The sequence below is a fragment of the Lolium rigidum genome, chromosome 6 (genome assembly GCF_022539505.1).
Source record: "Lolium rigidum isolate FL_2022 chromosome 6, APGP_CSIRO_Lrig_0.1, whole genome shotgun sequence".
Classification (NCBI taxonomy): Eukaryota; Viridiplantae; Streptophyta; class Magnoliopsida; order Poales; family Poaceae; genus Lolium; species Lolium rigidum.
Window position 1 is genome coordinate 3,888,220 of NC_061513.1, and position 20,618 is coordinate 3,908,837.

Consider the following 20,618-nt stretch of genomic DNA (forward strand, 5'->3'; position numbering starts at 1 on the left):
GTAATATAACAAGTGCAATAAGTAATCATGTAAGAATCAATGCACACAATTGACACAAGTATTTGCTTCCAAGATAGAAAGAAGTAGGTAAACTGACTCAACATAAAGTAAAGGAATGGCCCTTCGCATAGGGAAGCATGGATTACTATTTTGTGCTAGAGCTTTTATTTTGAAAACATAGAAACAATTTTGTCAACGGTAGTAATAATTCATATGTGTTATGCATAATACTTCCTACAAGTTGCAAGCCTCATGCATCGAATACCAATAGTGCCCGCACCTTGTCCTAATTAGCTTGGATTTACATGGATTATCATTGCATAACATATGTTTCAACCAAGTGTCACAAAGGGGTACCTCTATGCCGCCTGGTACAAAGGTCCAAGGAGATAAATCGCATTTGATTTCTCGTTTTTGAATAATCTCAACTTAGGGCATCCATACCGGGACAACATAGAAAACAGATAATGGACTCCTCTTTAATGCATAAGCATTCAACAACAGATAATATTCTCATAAGAGATTGAGGATGAATGTCCAAACTAAAAACTTCCACCATGACACATGGCTTTGGTTAGCGGCCCAAATGTTCTCCTCTAACATATGCATACTCAAACCATTTGATCATGATAAATCACCCTTACTTCAGACAAGACGAACATGTTGATGGCGTCCCCAGAAACATGGTTACCGCTCAACAAGCAACTTATAAGAACTAAGATACATAGCTACATATTCATCACCACAATAGTTTTTAAGCTATTTTCCCATGAGCTATATATTGCAAAGATAAAGCAATGTAATTTTAAAGGTAGCACTCAAGTAATTTACTTTGGAATGGCAGAAAAATACCACATAGTAGGTAGATATGACGGACACAAATGGCATGGGTTTTGGCTCAAGGTGTTTGGATGCACGAGAAGCATTTCCTCTCAGTACAAGGCTTTGGGCTAGCAAGGTTGTTTGAAGCAAACACAAGTATGAACAGGTACAGCAAAACTTACACAAAAACATATTGCAAGCATTATAAGACTCTACACTGTCTTCCTTGTTGTTCAAACACTTTTACCAGAAAATATCTAGACCTTAGAGAGACCAATCATGCAAACCAAATTTCAACAAGCTCTACGGTAGTTCTCCACTAATATATTAAACTACATGATGCAAGAGCTTAAGCATGATCTACGAGAGCTCAAAACAATTTCCAAGTATCAAGTTATTCAAAACCATATGAAGCATTTTTTGATTCCAACCAAATAGCAATCAACGAAGCAATTTTCGGCCTTCGCCATGAATATTAAAGCATAACTAAGAACACAAGTGTTCAAATGAAAAAGCGGAGCGTAATATCTCCAATACAAGGATGGTGGGATCCAACTTTATTCAAACCAACACAAAAACAAAAGCAAACAGACGCTCAAAGTAAAGAACATAAGATGTGATGGAATAAAAATATAGTTTCACTAGAAGTGACCTGATAAGTTGTCGATGAAGAAGGGGATGCCTTGGGCATCCCTAAGCTTAGATGCTTGAGTCTTCTTAAAATATGCAGGGATGAACCACCGGGGCATCCCCAAGCTTAGACTTTTCACTCTTCTTGATCATATTGTATCATCCTCTTCTCTTGACCCTTGAAAACTTCCTCCACTCCAAACTTAAAGCAAACTCATTAGAGGGTTAGTGCATAATCAAAATTTCACATATTCAGAGGTGACATAATCATTCTTAACACTTCTGGACATTGCACAAAGCTACTGAAAGTTAATAGAACAAAGAAATCCATTCAATATAGCAAAAGAGGCAATGCAAAATAAAATGCAGAATCTATCAAAACAGTATAGTCCGTAAAGACGAATTTTTCAGAGGCACTTAACTTGCTCAGACGGAAAAACTCAAAACTAATGAAAGTTGCGTACATATCTGAGGATCACGCACGTAAATTGGCAGATTTTTTTTGATTTTCAACAGAGAGATCTACGCAAATTCGTGACAGACAGCAAATCTGTTTCTGCGCAGTAATCCAAATCTAGTATCAACTTTACCATAGAGACTTTACTTGGCACAAAAAACATGATAAGGAGAGGTTGCTACAGTAGTAACAACTTCCAAGACTCAACAATACAGTAGTAAAATAAAAACATGGGTTATCTCCTAAGAAGTGCTTTTCTTTAACGTCTTTCAGCTAGGCGCAGAAAGTGCAAATCAAGTAACATCAAGAGACGAAGCATCAACAGAGGTGTTTGGAGTTTTCTCTACTATGCATTGTATCTTATCTATGTAAGGAACTCCTTTTTCAATACCTTTAGGCTTACTATCCTCCTCAAATAAATTTTCAGGAACAATGCAATCAAAATTCTTTTCTAATGCCTCATGCATTCCTATGAGTTGATGCGCGTAGATGTACACGTCCGTTGGGAACCCCAAGAGGAAGGTGTGATGCGCACATCAGCAAGTTTTCCCTCAGTAAGAAACCAAGGTTATCGAACCAGTAGGAGCCAAGAAGCACGTGAAGGTTGTTGGTGGAGGAATGTAGTGCGGCGCAACACCAGTGAAACCGGCGCCAACGTGGAACCTGCACAACACAATCAAAGTACTTTGCCCTAACGTAACAGTGGGGTTGTCAATCTCACCGGCTTGCTGAAAACAAAGGATTAAGCGTATCGAGTGGAAGATGGTGTTTGTTTGCAAAGAACAGTAAAAACAGTAGAATGTATTCAGATGTAAAAGAATGGACCGGGGTCCATAGTTCACTAGAGGTGTCTCTCCAATAAGATAACTAACATGTCTGGGTGAACAAATTACAGAGCGGGCAATTGACAAATAAAGATTCAATACATATCAATGATGATTACTATGTGATTTAATCGGGGCATTACGACAAAGTACATAGACCGCTATCCAGCATGCATCTATGCCTAAATAATCCACCTTCAGGTTATCATCCGAACCCCTTCCAGTATTAAGTTGTAAACAACAGATAATTGCATTAAGTATGGCGCGTAATGTAATGAACAAAAATATCCTTAGACAAAGCATCAATGTTTTATCCCTAGTAGCAACAGCACATCCACAACCTTAGAACTTTCCGTCACCGTCCCGCATTAAATGGAGGCATGAACCCACTATCGAGCATAATTACTCCCTCTTGGAGTTACAAGTATCAACTTGGCCGGAGCCTCTACTAGCAACGGAGAGCATGCAAGAACATAAACAACACATATATGATAGATTGATAATCAACTTAACATAATATTCTATATTCATCGGATCCCACCAAACACAACATGTAGCATTACAAATAGATGACCTTGATCATGTTAGGCAGCTCACAAGATCTATAACAATGATAGCACAAGCGGAGAAGACAACCATCTAGCTACTGCTATGGACCCATAGTCCAAGGATGAACTACTCACGCATCAATCCGGAGGCGGGCATGATGATGTAGAGCCCCTCCGGTGATGATTCCCCTCTCCGGCAGGGTGCAGGAGGCGATCTCCTGAATCTCCCGAGATGGGATTCGCGACGGCGGCGTCTCTGGAAGGTTTTCCGTATCGTGGCTCTCGGTACAGGGGGTTTCGTGACGGAGGCTTTAAGTAGGCGGAAGGGTAGGTCAGGGGGCGACGCGAGGGGCCCAGACAACAGGGCCGCGCGGCCGGGGCCCGGGCCGCGCCGCCACGGTGTCCGGCCACCTCGTGGCCCCCACTTCGTCTCCCTTTCGGTCTTCGGAAGCTTCGTGTAAAAATAGGCCCACGGGCGTTGATTTCGTCCAATTCCGAGAATATTTCCTTACTAGGATTTACGAAACCAAAAACAGCTAGAAACAACAGAATCGGCACTTCGGCATCTTGTTAATAGGTTAGTGCCGGAAAATGTATAATAATGCTGTAAAGTATGTATAAAACATTCAAGTATTGTAATAAAAGTAGCATGGAACATAAGAAATTATAGATACGTTTGCGACGTATCATGAGTTTATAAGGTATTGGTATTTTAATCTCCCCCTCACAATTGGCTTTATTAGTGTATCTTAGCCTATCTTTTTTCCTTCCTTTCAAGGATATTTGCAAAATTGGTACGCAAGCCTAGCATCTTATGTCGAATAAAAACTTTCCTAGCTTCTCTAGCTACATCACCAAATTCTCTAAGAAGGGTTTCTAAAACAAAATCTTTCTTTTCTCCTTCTTCCATATCACCGAGTGTAAAGAAACATATGTTGCATTATTGGATTGAGATTAACAAATCTAGCTTCCAACATGTGCACTAAAGAGGCAGTAGCAATTTCATAATTAGGAGCAAGTTCTACCAAGGATCTATCTTCAAAATCTTCAGCCTTACTAACATGAGTGAAAAATTCTTCTATATTATCTTTTCCAATGATAGACCCACTACCTACCGATATATCTTTCAAAGTAAACTTAGGATGAAGCATGATGAGATAAACAAAAAGTAAATAAAATAAATGCAAGTAACTAATTTTTTTGTGTTTTTGATATAAAGCAAGCAAGATAGAAAATAAAGCAACTATTTTTTGTGTGTTTTTAATATGAAGCAAACAAGACAGTAAATAAAATAAAGTAAAGCAAGACAAAAACAAAGTAAAGAGATTGGATGTGGAAGACTCCCCTTGCAGCGTGTCTTGATCTCCCCGGCAACGGCGCCAGAAAACAGTCTTGATGGCGCGTGATGCACACGTCCGTTGGGAACCCCAAGAAAAAGGTGTGATGCGCACAGCAACAGGTTTTCCCTCAGAAAGAAACCAAGGTTATCGAACCAGTAGGAGTCAAGGACCACGTGAAGGTTGTTGGTGGAGGAGTGTAGTGCGGCGCAACACCAGTGATTCCGGCGCCAACGTGGAACCTACACAACACAATCAAAATACTTTGCCCCAACGTAACAGTGAGGTTGTCAATCTCACCGGCTTGCTGAAAACAAAGGATTAAACGTATGGTGTGGAAAATGATGTTTGTTTGCGAAGAACAACAAAGAACAGAGATTGCAGTAGATTGTATTTCAGATGTAAAAGAATGGACCGGGGTCCACAGTTCACTAGTGGTGTCTCTCCAATAAGATAAATAACATGCTCGGGTGAACAAATTACGGGTGGGCAATTGACAAATAAAGATTCAATACATATCATGATGATCACTATGAGATTTAATCAGGGCATTACGACAAAGAACATAGACCGCCATCCAAGCATGCATCTATGCCTAAATAGTCCACCTTCAGGTTAGCATCCGCACCCCTTCCAGTATTAAGTTGCAAACAACAGACAATTGCATTAAGTATGGTGCGTAATGTAATCAACACAAATATCTTTAGACAAAGTATTGATGTTTTATCCCTAGTAGCAACAGCACATCCACAACCTTAGAACTTTCTGTCACTGTTCCAGATTCAATGGAGACATGAACCCACTATCGAGCATAAATACTCCCTCTTGGAGTTTCAAGTATCAACTTGGCCAGAGCCTCTACTAGCAACGAAGAGCATGCAAGAACATAAACAACACATATATGATAGATTGATAATCAACTTGACATAATATTCTATATTCATCGGATCCCGCCAAACACAACATGTAGCATTACAAATAGATGATCTTGATCATGTTAGGCAGCTCACAAGATCTAAACATGATAGCACAAGAGGAGAAGACAACCATCTAGCTACTGCTATGGACCCATAGTCCAAGGATGAACTACTCACGCATCAATCCGGAGGCGGGCATGGTGATGTAGAGCCCTCCGGTGACGATTCCCCTCTCCGGCAGGGTGCCGGAGGCGATCTCCTGAATCCCCCGAGATGGGATTGGCGGCGGCGGCGTCTCTGGAACTTTTTCCGTATCGTGGCTCTCGGTAATAGGGTTTTCGCGACAGAGGGTATAAGTAGGCGGAAGGGCAGGGTCGGTGGAGGCACGAGGGCCCCACACCATAGGGCAGCGCGGGCCCCACCCTGGCCGTGCGGCCCTGTGGTGTGGGCGCCTCGTCGCCCCACCTCGTATGCTCTTCGGTCTTCTGGAAGCTCCGTGGAAAAATAAGACCCTGGGCGTTGATTTCGTCCAATTCCGAGAATATTTCCTTTGTATGATTTCTGAAACCAAAAACAGCAGAAAACAACAACTGGCGCTTCGGCATCTTATTAATAGGTTAGTGCCGGAAAATGCATAATAATGATGTAAAGTATGTATAAAACATGTGAGTATTGTCATAAAAGTAGCATGGAACATAAGAAATTATAGATACGTTGGAGACGTATCACCGGTCACGGCATCCATCGAAAACGCCTCCCAAGCACGGATCAAGATCACGTCTTCAAACTCGGTGTAGTTGCCGGTCTGGATCGCTCTCCCCTTCGCCTTGGCCACCGCCCCATCGAACGCCCCCTCCTCGATCTCTTCCAATTCATCTTCTCCCTCGCCGCCGACGTCTTCTTCCTCCTCAAACTTCTCCCCTTCGAGCCCCTCCCCCAATCCGTCATTGTAGTCACCGTAGTCCGCAAGCGGCGGCGTGTCGATGTCCACATCAGCATCGTTGAGCATGCCAACGTACAACTCCGGCGCATCATCAACCGCGGGACTTTCATCGACCACCTTGCGCGCATTGGCCGACTCCGGAGGTGTAGGCACCAACGCCGCAGTCAAGGCAGCCACCGACGCCATCTTGGCCGCCGGTGGCTTCTTCGCAACCTTCTTTGGAGACGGTTTCTTCGGCGTCGGCGCCGTGGCCGCCACCTTGCTGCTCAGCCACTTCACCCGCTTGGCTGGGACAGCAGGGTCAATTGCAGCGGGGAGCGCCGGGCTAGCGGGAGGCGCGGGGACGACTTCATGCCCCATCCGCTTCCGCTTTCCGGCCGCTGCAGCAGAGGAGGCGCGGCGATGACGGCGGGGTCGGTGGTGGCTTCCGTGGAGGCGCTAGATGCAGCTGCTCCGCCCGGTGCAACCTTGCCCGTGAGCGGCGGAGGGGCGGCCGCGTCCATGTCGGCGCGGTCGCGGAGGCTTCGATGGCCGGAGATGGGTGGGGGAGGCGGAATCGGGCGCGGCGGGTGGAGTGGAAGCGGGAAAGGGACGAGCTGAAACTTCCTACGCGCCAAGGGGGGGGGAAATGGATGGAGGCCGGCCTCACACAACCCCTCCGACTCGGGAACTTGGAGGTCGCACGACGCAAATCGGGGCGGCCCGGAATTTTTTTTTTGGAAATGGTTGTCCGATGCGGGATCTGGACGGCGCGTTTTTTGCCCTCCGAACCGGAAATCGGCGGTTATTATGCGGATGTGGTCGGATGGGGGATCTGCTAGAGATGCTCTAAAAACCAAAGGCCTTGACAAGTCGCCCAATGACGATCAAGTGGCACAACCGGTCCAGCAGACCCTCAGCGTGTACCATCATACACGCTCAAGAAGTCCTTGCCGTCACCGTCTTTCGCATACCCACCTTCAGGAGAGATGAATGCAATGACCTTGCGAGGCCTGCCACCATGACGCCATATAGCTCTACCACCCTGCGCACGTCGAACATGACGTATCCGACGTTGAGACCCCGCTGCACCACGTTGCTGAGACTCGCCATCTTCAACATGAAAGAAAAACGTCGCTCCACCTCAGGACCCCTCCAACTTGCATCTGCTTCATAGACGATGCCCCAAGAGGGAGAACGATGCCGTACGCTGCCATCGTCTGATACGGGATCGAATCTAGGATTTTCCCTGGAGCATTCCGGGCTAGGAGAAAGAAAACAACAACACTCTATTTTTTTTTGGATAAAGGGAATATATTAATATCAAAACGATATCAATTACACCCAGCCTCTGCAACAACGCACCACCCTAATGACACTACGGATGCACACAGCCAAGCAACTGAATATATGCAGAATTCTAGTAATGAGAGTCTAAGAACTGAAGAATCGCCATGACCGGCCATTTTCAAGCTACAGTTGCATACATCGGCTACTAGAAGCTCCATCAATGGCGCAATGAAATAATAATGCGTCTCCTGTTCTTTGGGGGTGTTGAACTGGATTGATGTACACGGCGCCGGCGGGAGAGGAGAGGTGCCATGTGCATGCACCTGGACTTGTACCCCAGCCACAACATCCGTAGGCCATCTGCCTGCCACCTCTACATACTAGCACTGTCAAGGAAAGTTCCATTTTTTGTGGTCTTCTTATTTCCTTTTCCGAATCCTTCCTTGAACATGAGGCACTTAATTTTGAATCTACCCGGCCTGGCCGTCGATCACTACTACACTATCTCCTTAATTTCAGATAGCGACGCCACATGCAAACGCAGGCAAGCACCACAAAACCGTCACCTCTGATGCATGCTACGTGCCTACTAGCTAGATGCTTCCTCTTATACATATATCAAGATATTTGCTTCTACTCTTAATATTGCCAAATTTTATAGTACTATGTTGACAAAAATATAGTTAGCGAAGAAACAACAATGTCAGCTCGCAAGTGGGTCGCATGGTAGTGATGTTTTTTGACAAGGACGGATAGAAGAATCTTCATCTGAGAGCGTCTATTATTCACGTCTATGTCAATTTTGAACCGAGAGCGGCATGCTTGATGAGCGGGCACACAATCAATTTTTTTTAAATCCCGGTCACATGATTGAATCTCCAGCAAGAATTTTCATCAAATTCAAAGTCATGGGTCATGAGGCTCATGATAGCAATACTAATTAAACAACTATATCTGTTTCATTGGAAGCAGGACATTTTTTTTTTTACAATAAGCTTACAATACCACCGGAATGTGAGTGCAGGCTTTTACAGCGCGGCCATCAATGAGCCTTTTTAAAAAAAAATCAAAAAATAGGCTCCAAGATTTAAAAAAAAATTAAAAAATTCAAGATTCCTTCATATTTCGAAAACTTCGAAATTATCAGATTGTATCATTTTCGTATAGCCAAAAATACAAGGCATTAACAGATCCCTTGAGCGCCAACCTTTCTTGAAGGCATTGTTGAGGTAAAGCTCTCATCCCTCCACCTAGAAAGGGATCTGCTAATGGTCCCAAGGGATGTGCTAGTGCCTCGTATTTTTGGCCTATCGCACACTGGCAGGTCCACATGCTCGCACCAATTTTTTGGCAGAATGAGGTCGAATATATAGGTAGCTAATAGTTGAAAGATATTTAAGATACGAGATACATGTTACATGAAAATATATTTCATCATAATTCTAACAATATAAATTTTGCATTGTGATCAACGCAAAACGAGAAATTTCTGCATGCCGAACAATGCCCCCATGAGAAAAAAAAGGCGCTGAGCTCCACCATTGTCTGATCCGGGAGACCCCTGATCGAGGATGCAAGCAGTGGATTGAAAATGCATTCGACAAGGTAACGATGCACCAAATCTAGGGTTTCTTCCGGAACGGCCTGAGCGAGGAGGCAAGCGTTGCATAGACGATGCACCAGATCTAGGGTACGTTTTCTCAAATGCTATGCAGTTATATTCCATTTGTAACGCAACGTTCACGGATGCTGGTATAGTGGTATATCGCTAAGTCGCAGTAGCATAATGTCAACTTCATTAGGAAGCTTCTGGCCTACCACGTCTCGGATGTCGCATTCACTCGTTGGTTCTTTCACGATCAATAAGCTCGCTCGCTCTAGTGAACTAAATTGCACTACCACTTAGAGCATTCTAACAGGCCCCGTATTTCGCTGCCCCGTATAAGTCTTTTTTTTCGCCCCGTATCAAAAAACTGAAACATTTCGAGCCATTCCGTCTAGCAGACCCCGTATTTCGCCCCGTATTTTCAAAAATAAAAACCCCGGGAAGTTCATCTTCATTGATCATACTAGGGATCATACATACATATTGATCATACTACGGATCATAACTAAGCAAACCTACGTCTAGTCGTCAAGGATGACGTAGGGGATGAAGGCGATCCTCGCCGCCTCCTCCCGCGCCTCCCGCGCCTGCCGCGCCTCGAACTCCTCGACCTGAGCGATGGCCGCCGCCTCCTCCTCTGCCTCCGCCCGAGCTTTCTCGGCGGCATCCGCCTCGGATAAGGCGAGCGCACGGCGGTAGGCCGCCTCCTCTTCCGCCGCCTCCTCTTCCTCCTCGCCGCCTCCGCTTCCTCCGCCGCGCGGTGCTGCCGATGGTCGCCGCCCATGCCGCCTTGGACGCGCGGTCGCGCTGCCACTCGGCGAGCCACTTCTCGAACGCTTCGCCGCTCATCGGCTTGAGCGGTGGGTCCTGCTTGTACCATCGCCCACCCGCGGCGTACTCCCGGAGCGGCTCCGGCACGTACAGCGCGCCGGCGTACTTGCAGGCCGCGCGACGGCTCCCGGCGGCGGAATACTTGCACTTCAGCGCCCACGCTTCCTCTACGGTGTCCGGCGAGCGGGATCGCTTCGATCCGCTCGCCGGCGAGGCCCTACTGCGGCGGCGGGAGTCCATCCTAGCTTGGGGGTGGAATGCGGCGCGGTGGAGCGGCTAATTGCTCGCCGGAGCAGGAGGAGGAGGCGGCGGCGCGCGGCGGAGCTAGGGTTGCGAGTGAGGGTTAACCCCTCACTCGCACCTGCGCCCACTATATGTACGGGGCGACGGGGCCGATTTCCTGGGCCCCGTATTCCGCCGAAACGGGGCGGCCCGAATACGGGGCCTGCTAGACGGCCCAAACCGCGCCTGCCCCGTATGTCGCCGGAATTTTACGGGGTGGGCGGGTTATACGGGCCTGTTAGACCTGCTCTTAATATGGATAAGAAAGACCTTTTGCAGAGAAAGAATATATACGAGTGTGTGTTAGCGACGGATTCAGAATTTGAGATTCAGCTAGGTGAGCTTCCTGGCTAGTGCCATAACTGTCAACGTACAATAATAAGTAGTACTATGCTACCTAGAAGAACAGACGCTGAATTTCTCTATGTACGCACGAGAGATCTCGAGAGAGGTTGGTCAATGTATGTGTGGCGGGCATGTATACGCTTGCAGACGCAAGTACTAATCAATTATTCATGCTTGTGGTATCTACAGCTACAGACTGTTCAAAGTTTGCATCTCAGGACCAACACCAAATCAAGCGGGATGGATATGAAGAAGAAGAAGAAGAATAATAGTAAGAAGGAAGGAAGACGGAGAACAGGTCATTGTCAATCTCCGTCTGACCAACATTTCTCCTTCCATCTATGTCAATGCTTAACTGAAGGCGCTGATTAAGCGAAGCTCCCGTTCGCGATTCCTTACATTTGTTGATTTGAACGTCACTATTACATATGGTTCTTGGAGTAAGTTGGTCATGCAGATAGGAATGAATCACTTCATTCGACACTTCCATATCTAGAGAAGTGAATCAGATCAAATGTTTGATCAGCTTTATAATCAATGAACGGCAGAAATTGCATACATTTTGTTATCTTGACTGAATCAGATCAGAGCAGAGGAATCAAGCATTGTGACTGCAAGTCTGCAACAAGCATGTATCTGGGAGGACCCGGAATCTGAAGAAATAAATACGAGCTGGATGAATGGGCAGCGGATTTGAAGAACTAAAGATGTTATGAGATGAAAGGAAGGAGGCAGGAAAGAGCTCCGGTGGACCGAGACTATGTGGCGATGACAAACTGAAGATATATGAAAAAGACACTCATAAATATATATACATTATATACATAGTACTGATGAGAGCAGCAGAGGAAGACTCGCTCGCCATGAAGGGGCTTTCGAGCTACAGTTGCATCCGGGTATATCGGCCACTAGCTAGATAGCTCGGCAGAGCAGGCATCTGGTATTATACTAGTTCCACTTTTGGAGTAGCGTTCAATTGGATTGATGTGGATGGTGCTGGCCGGAGATACCATGAACCTGGACTTGCACCCCGGCCCTAACATCTGCAGATGCACGTAGGCCATCAGCTGCTGCTGCAATGCAGCCACGAACCTTCCTCTTCTTTTTTTTCATCTCCTGGAAGCTTCCATGGATTAATGCATGGACCAATGAGCAACAACAAAATAAGAGAGTGTCCAACGTTTGTTTCTCCATGTCCCCTTGTGGTACTTTGCACTGCATTTTTCTATATATGTGGAAAAAAGAAAGACAGGTGCTCTGCCATTTCTGCAACTTTCTCTCCAAAATAGCATTCTTAGTTGGCTGGCTCCAACCAGCATCCCCATAATATAGCACATTCTCTGATTTATGGTGTAGTAGATCGATGGTGATGTATGTCTTAATAACAAAAACATTGGAGTATTTTAGATGGCATTTTCGGACAGCCCTACCACGATACTTGCTAGTAGTATGCGATATATCTGTGGAAAAGATTACAACTATTTTAAGGAAGGAAGACCATGGGGCTGCTCTCTGTTTTGAGAATTGAGAGCACCGTGGAAAATTCCCAAGAAAAAAGAGGGTTTCAATATTCAAGGCAGCCGTCAAACAATATGCCTTCCATGTCCATTGACCGTGGCACCTTGGTCGATCATTCAACGGCTGGTCAATTGGTACAGTACTTGACTAATTCTTAGATGCATCCCCGCCAAAGGATCCATGTTCGACGTGCCTAGTACCTATCTAGGTTGGTAGGCACACATGTCCTCCATGCAACGGTACACCTGGACATGGTTTAGTTAAAATGGAAATGTATGTATCAGTATTTTTGTTATACTATTCAAATTTCTTTGCGAATCTCTCATTGTAAGAATATCCCACTCTAGATATGGATGGAACCACCCTCTTAATCATCCGACATGCTTTTATGGTTCTCATTGCCATATTATTTGACAAATGAGCATGACGTACTTTTACGTAATCTCTCCGGGTCGGTTTAACATTACGCACACAGTTTAAGATAAATATTGATCATCAATTTGATAAATAAAATATAAATTATATGTCTATAAAATCTATACCATTAGATTTTTATTCAAAAAAAGTTTCCAATGATACAATTTTGTAACATATATTTCATATTTTATTGACCAAATAATGGTCAAAGCAATTTCTTAAATTATTTGCCCCTGTTAAACCGATCCGAAGGAATTACGCAAACTTGGCATTAGCACAAATTTCTATAGAAGCTCAAATACCCATCAAGACACAAGATTTTTCTCTGTTACTGAGAAGGAAAGTGCAACCCCCTGACAAAAAAAACTTCATAAGACTTAACCGAACATGAGAAAATCTGATGTAGAGGCTGCGGGTCTAATGTCCTATTTTGAAAAAAAAAAGACTTAACCGAAGATGAGAAAATCTTGCAGTAGTGATGAAACAATTCAGTATTTCTTTTCAGTTTACCATGTTGATTGCTTGTTTAGGGGATTATACACCTTCCTTTTAACATCCCAAACATTGCACATATGCTACCATTTTTTTGAACTACATATACTAGCAAATTGACTAGACATCACATGACATCGACTCCACTCCAAGATATTACTACTTGGGGTGGTGGCTACAATTGTTCGAGGTAATTGGCTAAGCCACATGCCTTCTGTGATATGATCTTTGTCAGAATGAACATGTCTCATCCAAAACAGGTGATAGTTAGGTGCTCCATGCACATGGATTTGTGCATTCGTTGATGCAAAGGTTGGGGCTATACTTTCCTTCCGAAAGATGGGCTTCATTTTTCATTGCAAAAAGGACCCTAGTATTAAAAGAAACATCAAAAAGTATAAAGCATCTCAACAAAATTGAAACTTATAACAAAATCCTTAATTCCCTTCGCCTTCAACCTCCAGACCGTGTCGATGGCGCGTAGCCGCTGCCGCTTAGCCAGCCTGACGTTGTTGGTTGCGGACATGAAGTCACTGAATGGGTCAAGAAGAGCACATCAATCCTGAAGATGATGAAGAATGAATAACCGCCGATAAAGGTCCTCGAGATCCCACAACCAGAATAAGTCCTTGAGAACCACAACACTCCCACAAGCTTCTCGACATTGCCACCGAGATGGGGCTAAAACTGGGAAAACTCTACTGAAGAAGGTGCAACCACCTGAGTATCGCTACACCAAAACTTAACCCTAAAACCAGGAAAACATAGCCCTCCCTTCGACGGAGGATGATATCCACCCTACCTCCATGGCCCGAAGGACACATAAGAGAGGTAGATCGGCAACACCGACGGGGGTGGGGGAACCCTAATCGCATGAGAATTTTCTCTCGGGGCGAAGGGCCTCATTTGATCTTCATGGACATCACTAAAGAAGGAAGGATATGCACGGCTAAATAGAAACACCTCCTCTAATGCGTCTAACTCATTCACTAGGAGATTTAGTGTACATCATTGGGGTGTGGTCAAGGCAGTGCTGGTACCAGGTTCTGAAGGTTAGGTATTAACTGGAAAAAATCTTAATACAACATATAAACTAACAAAAATGATAATGAAATTTCAAAAAGGTTTTGCAAGGATCTTTGTATGACAAGACTGCCCGGCGCGACCGGCCCGGAAGCAGGAGGCGACCGCCAGGGCCGTTCGTGCATGGGGAAGACCAGTGATTTGCCTGCAAAAGGGGTGGGAGCACTAATTACAACGCTAAATTGCTTAGCTGTTAAAAATGGATACATTAATGAGTGGGATGTGGTAATGAGGTTTGACCAATAGGACACGTGTTGGCTCGGGAAGGGGTGCGTAGCTACCCATATGGGTAGCCGGTTTCTTCCACAGTACATTTGACCATAAGTCCATAATGATTATCAATACTACTCCGCAAACTACAAATTTGTACCCTCCTAAACCGCAAAAAAGGATATTAGATCTCTCCAAATCTGCTATGCAGTTGTTCAGATATCTCCCCTAATTTTTACAATCACCTTGAGTTGCATCTCCTACTCTCTTAAAGTGCTAAACATAAGGAGTACCTAGCCGCAACGTAGATTATTGTCGCGGTACCGTCGTGCCACAATCGCATACTCGGCTAGCCGTTTCCCACCGGTGGCCCCTGCCGCAATCGCTATGGTTTCGTCACCGCAATCTCTAGGGATGCATGTGGGTAAAAGTGAGATGTTTTGAATTTATATTTTGTTATAATTTAAATTGTTTACTGCCTATTTATCGGGATTCATTCATATTTAAAATACATATGTGCTAATACGATATTAAAGTAATAAAAGACAATTCACATATATTGTAGTCCCTCATGTAAAGTATCATGAATTTTTTTTCAATGTTTATTACCTTTATTATGATCTTGTTTTCTTGTTTCTTCAATGGTGTTTGATTTCTAGTAGTATGTAAATAAGACCGAAAAATATATAGAAATTGAAAGGATACAAAAATACATTTTACACCCACGCATGAGTGGGTGTTTCCTTCACCGTCCACTGTGCTTTGAGATTCAGATTAAAAAAGGAGTGAGAAAAGAATCTTTTCATCTACCATGGTGGGCACAAATCTCGAGGAATAAATAGACGGTGACAGAAACACCCACACCCATGCGTGGGTGTACAAAAGTATTTCCGTAGATATTTCCATAATCTTTTAAAGAGAAAATCAAAATCTGGTAATTTATTTGCTTCAGTTGATGTTCATCTATATGGGATGTTCTCTATAATCACTTTTGTACTCACTAAAATAATTAAAATTTGACAAATAGTTCCATTTGTCCTTTATTTTAATTTTATATTTATTATATTTAACCTTTACTTCATATATTTGTTTGGAAGTAATACCTGTATATTTAAACTTTCTACTTCCAACTAATTAATACATCTAGTGAAGGAACTACTATCCAAATTATCCATGAGACTACAAAACATTTATATATGGAGCCTTGGGAAGATTGTATCATTTATCTTGGAGGAAAACAACTTCAAAGAGCTCTAGTATTGTTTACAAATGTTCAATTGATTTTGGCCTATACTCCAAAATTACTTCAAATTTGAACTACAGCTGTGTAAACTAGGATCTTACAATTACAAACACATTATGTATGTGTGCATACCTATATCGTAATCTCTTGTGCATAGTATGATGGTAAACTTTGAATGGTTGTTAACTTTAGGATCTTGTTATTACTGGTAGCGGACGTTTAATGGCATATAAATAATATGCAAAAACTAAAAACCAGAAAAATAAGAGAATATGTAATAATAAGATACAAGAAAAATTTACAGCAAAAAAATCTAAACATGTAATCTCCGACAATGCAGAAAGTAAATTGATGCCACCGTAGTGACCCATTAGTGGAAGTCCAAGTCAAAGGAAAATGTTGTTTTGGGGTTCAGGTGGCACTTCTACTACGCCGGTCAGTAGAATCAATAGAGCATTTGGTGGATCATGTGCATTTTCTTTGTGCATATCTAGAAGTGCGATAGAACATTCCTTTTCAAACAACAAAAAATAATCCTTCCTCTGATCTATAATAAGTGTTGGTGATTTAGTACAAATTTAGTAAGTTGTTTAAAACTGCCGACGGAGAGAGTATATATATCATTATCCAGCTTAAAAATTAGACTTCTGGTTGCATTAATGAATTGACAGTGAAACAATGGCAGAAAATGACCACTTTATTGTTGATTTTTTTTTACCGGATCTTGGATTTCGTGCAAGGACAAATTCCATTTGTTGAACAGCATTTTTAGGTTGGGTCGATGAAAGAAGGAAAGCTTCCGGCCGGTCGTGGTCTGAGACAATAAGTAGTGCATGCACTGCACCTGACATATCCATTTTCTTCTTCCTCCCAAATGTTGGGTTTTCCTTGTTTTGGACGATGGAACGGGACCGACAGTGAGCTCGAAACGCACTGTGTCACAGTCAATTGATGCTGTATGTCGCCCATATCCCGTTCTAATTTCGTCAGCGTTGACGTAAACAACTCCATCGATCAGGTATATGTGCATGAATGCATGGCTGCTCCCACACACGCGAAGCAGCTCGCCACCTTCCTCTTCAATGTTAGCTTAGATCTAGCTGGGTAGCGACGCCACGCAGATGCAAGAAACAATCACCTCTGATTCAAGTATACCTGCCTGCCGCTGCTTCCTCGAACCAACACAGATAGAGTTATGACTGATGATGACACACACACACACACTTGCATACTAGTGCCAAATTATATAGTTGTCCGTTCATATATACGCTAGCTATAATGGGATATTCACTTTGGCTCATAGGAGCATTTGCTCCCATTGTGTGAATCTACATTTTGAAGTTTCAAAAAATTCTAAACTAAAAAAATTCATGTACATCTACACATTTTATGTTTGTACACAAGTTTTCCAAAAAAAACTATAAAAATTTGTGGCTCCAGTAAAAAAGACAAATTTTGATGCTATAACACGACTACGTACAGGATATTTTTTTTAATCTTTTTTGTACAGGCCACATAAAATGTTGTTTCTCCATGAAAACTTGTGCACTAACATAGAATGTCACGATGTACAACAAAAAATTTATGTCAGAATTTTTTGACATTTTTAAAATTGTTTTTTAATTATTTTGTATAATAGGAGCATTTGCTTCTATGAGCCAAAACGCCACCTCAGCTATAATGCTATATCAAGGCCAAATGCCAACTCCCAACTGTCGAAATAAATTGAGTAGTGTTTTACCCGAGAACTGAAGTCTGCAAACCGAGCTCGGGAAGAAACTTGATCAGATCCGAGTTTCTTTGATTTGTGGGATTCTTCAAATACTTGAAAATAAAAACTATGCATTTTCTGTATTAATTTTTTTGAATTAAGTGGAAATAATAATAAAATGGGCAAAAGTAGGTAGATGGACATGATTATGGGATCCATCGTAATTTTTTTTTTCGAGAGTACGCCAAAGACGTACCATATCTCTTTATAGAAGGCAGAATTTTAGTACAAGACGACTACAACTCGCTGCGAACAACGAGTGCAGAACGAACTCCACCCCGGCTAATCCGAAAATCAGCCAACACCAAAGATACAACTACAACACAAAGAACCTATCCAAAGCTGATCCTCAAAGCCGCGTCTCGCTCCACACTGAAACCCCAGAAGATCGACATATGCAAGAGAGCTCTCCTTTGCCGACGCACCATCAAAAGAGAAGATGGCGGGACTAGGTCGGCCTCCAAAAAAGGCGTCGTCTTGGACTCTCCGACGACGTCGTACATAGCGCCCCGGAAGAACAACCTTGGACAGTGGCGGACACCGGAGGAACGCAAAGAGAAACGACAAGCCATGTCTCCAACTGCAAGGCTCCCAACAGAGGAGCGACATCGAAATGCCGCCAATGCGTCGGTTCCACCGAACCTAGGCTTTCGCCCGGAGACAGCACCAAACCCACACGGGAGCAGGGAAGTGTCGGCATACCTCAGCGGCGCCTCCAAGGAGGGAAACGACGCCCACGGGCGCCGTCGCCGCCGGCACCAGCCAAGCGGGCTAGACTTTCGTCCGATGCCGTACCACGCCCACGCTGCCCGCCGGGTTGGGGCCGCTGATCTTGTTGTCCACACCGCCGCCGCAACAACACTATGTCTCCGTAGCCTCACCAAGGTGCTCCACCCGCTCCCGGCATGGCCAAGGAGGACACACTCCGAGCTCCACCTCCAGCCTAGACACGCACAGCAGCAGGCACCACCGACCACCCAGAACATAGGAACAACGAAGGGTAGATTTAGAAATGGGATGTGCATTGCATCGCAAAACGGGGGAAATTTTCGCGCCTTATTGCAACTAAACCTAAGAGGGATCGAGGTTCTCTCTCATTTTGCACTTAAGGTTAGGCAATGTGAGTTAGGGAATTTTTGACATGATCTCTTTTGTATCTTGTTGATTTGGGGAATGATTTCATTTGACAAGAGTTAATGTAATTAAACAATAAGCATTACACAATATAAATATGAATTTATAATTCAAACACAAGATATAAATTCAAATCATTTGGAATTTCAAAGTGAATATCAAATACAATATTTAATCAAGAATATACACATTACATAATACAAAAGCTCATAAACAAAAACTTGAGCTTTATTGATAAACAACACAGAATACATTGTCTTTACAACATTCTTCATACAAGAATTGATGAATAATAAACAGAGAGGAAAAAGGAAAATTACAAGGTTGTTCTAAATTAAAATCTAGATTAAATGCCTTGATGATATCTTCTGGCCATGATTCAAAACCTGCAAAACAGAAAAACCAATACTAGACAGAATGTTAAGTGTTAGAAATTCAGTTTGGACAGATTAGTGTGACAGATTCAGTTTGGTCAGTAACCAAGTGTCATTGACACTTGTGATTGTCCAAAACCAAGGACAGCACCAGGATAAGAAGGAGCAGACCAAAACTGAGCAACCATCAGGGGCTCAAGTTTCAGCATATGAGCACACTGCTCATGTGTGCTGTGCACACAACAGCAAGGCAGTATACCAGCTTAGTCACCAGAGCAAGCATGCTTGTGTGTCATGGCAGGGACAGAAGTAGGGCTCATATAAAAGCAGTACAAACCCTAGAACCAGTGCACAGTCGACCAGATAAGATTCACCAGGTAAGGGGTGAAGTGAGAACAAGCACCAGTTCATACTCAAGAACATCACCAAAACACAACCTCTTAACCACCAGGAATCATGGTGACCTGAGAAGATCCACCAGAACCTGGAGGTGAAGGGCTGTGACACAAAACCCCAAGTCTGCAACAACAAAACATTTCATTCTAGGAGCTGGAACAAGGTATACCAAGTTCTCGGACTGGATCCAATGGATCCAATCCATCCATTATGCATGACATGGTCATGGGATTGAGCAGATGCTCAAAGGGGAAATCATCACTTGGTTTTCACCAAGGATCTCTGTCAGTCAAAAAGCCACTAAGATAGAAACCCATCCAGATAATGATCTTGTGCACAGAAGCAAGATCTCATGCACAGATAGCACCAGTAGATGTATTGCAATAAATAGCAGCTAGTAAAGACTACACAGATAACCCTAGGCACATAACCATCAGTAAACCCTAGATTTTCATCACAGGCAAGCATATTGGCATTCATAGCTAGTATGATCCCCAAATATGCAAGCAAAGTTGAGTAGCCCACAAGATCCAACCATTTACGTGAGCAACCAGTCAGTAGCTAGGCTACTGAGGTCACCTCACACTTTTAACCACCCAAAAGAAAGCCATCATTATCCAGAAATGGATTCAGAATTCATTTGCTTGTCAAATGATCATGAACAACAAACTCATACACAAGCAAATAATTTAAATCATCACTGCATAAGCAGTTCATCATAAATTAATTTATTCAAGCATGATTATATCATAGATCCATGCTAGTTACTGACAGTAGCATACTATAAGGCAACACAAGCACATGTCATTGCATCATAGCTACTGGATCAAGTCCAGTGAGCTAGAGAGAGCAACAGCACATATACACAGAGGCAAGTACATGCTTAAGCATCAGCATCAACAAGGAAAAGGATCCACTTAGCCACAGAATTAATCAGTAAGCCACCACGGACATTTCATTGATCAAATGGATCAAATGAATCAAGTTAAACCACACAAACAAGCTAGCCAGCAAGCAATGGTTGATCCAATGGATTAATAGCTTACACAGGAAGCACAGAAGCACCTCACAGGCCCCACTGGCACTCACAAGTGTCACTGATGCCCAATAGTACACCTAATCAAGCAAGTGTAGATTGCCAGTAAGTATAGCAAGCCCATAAGCATGAA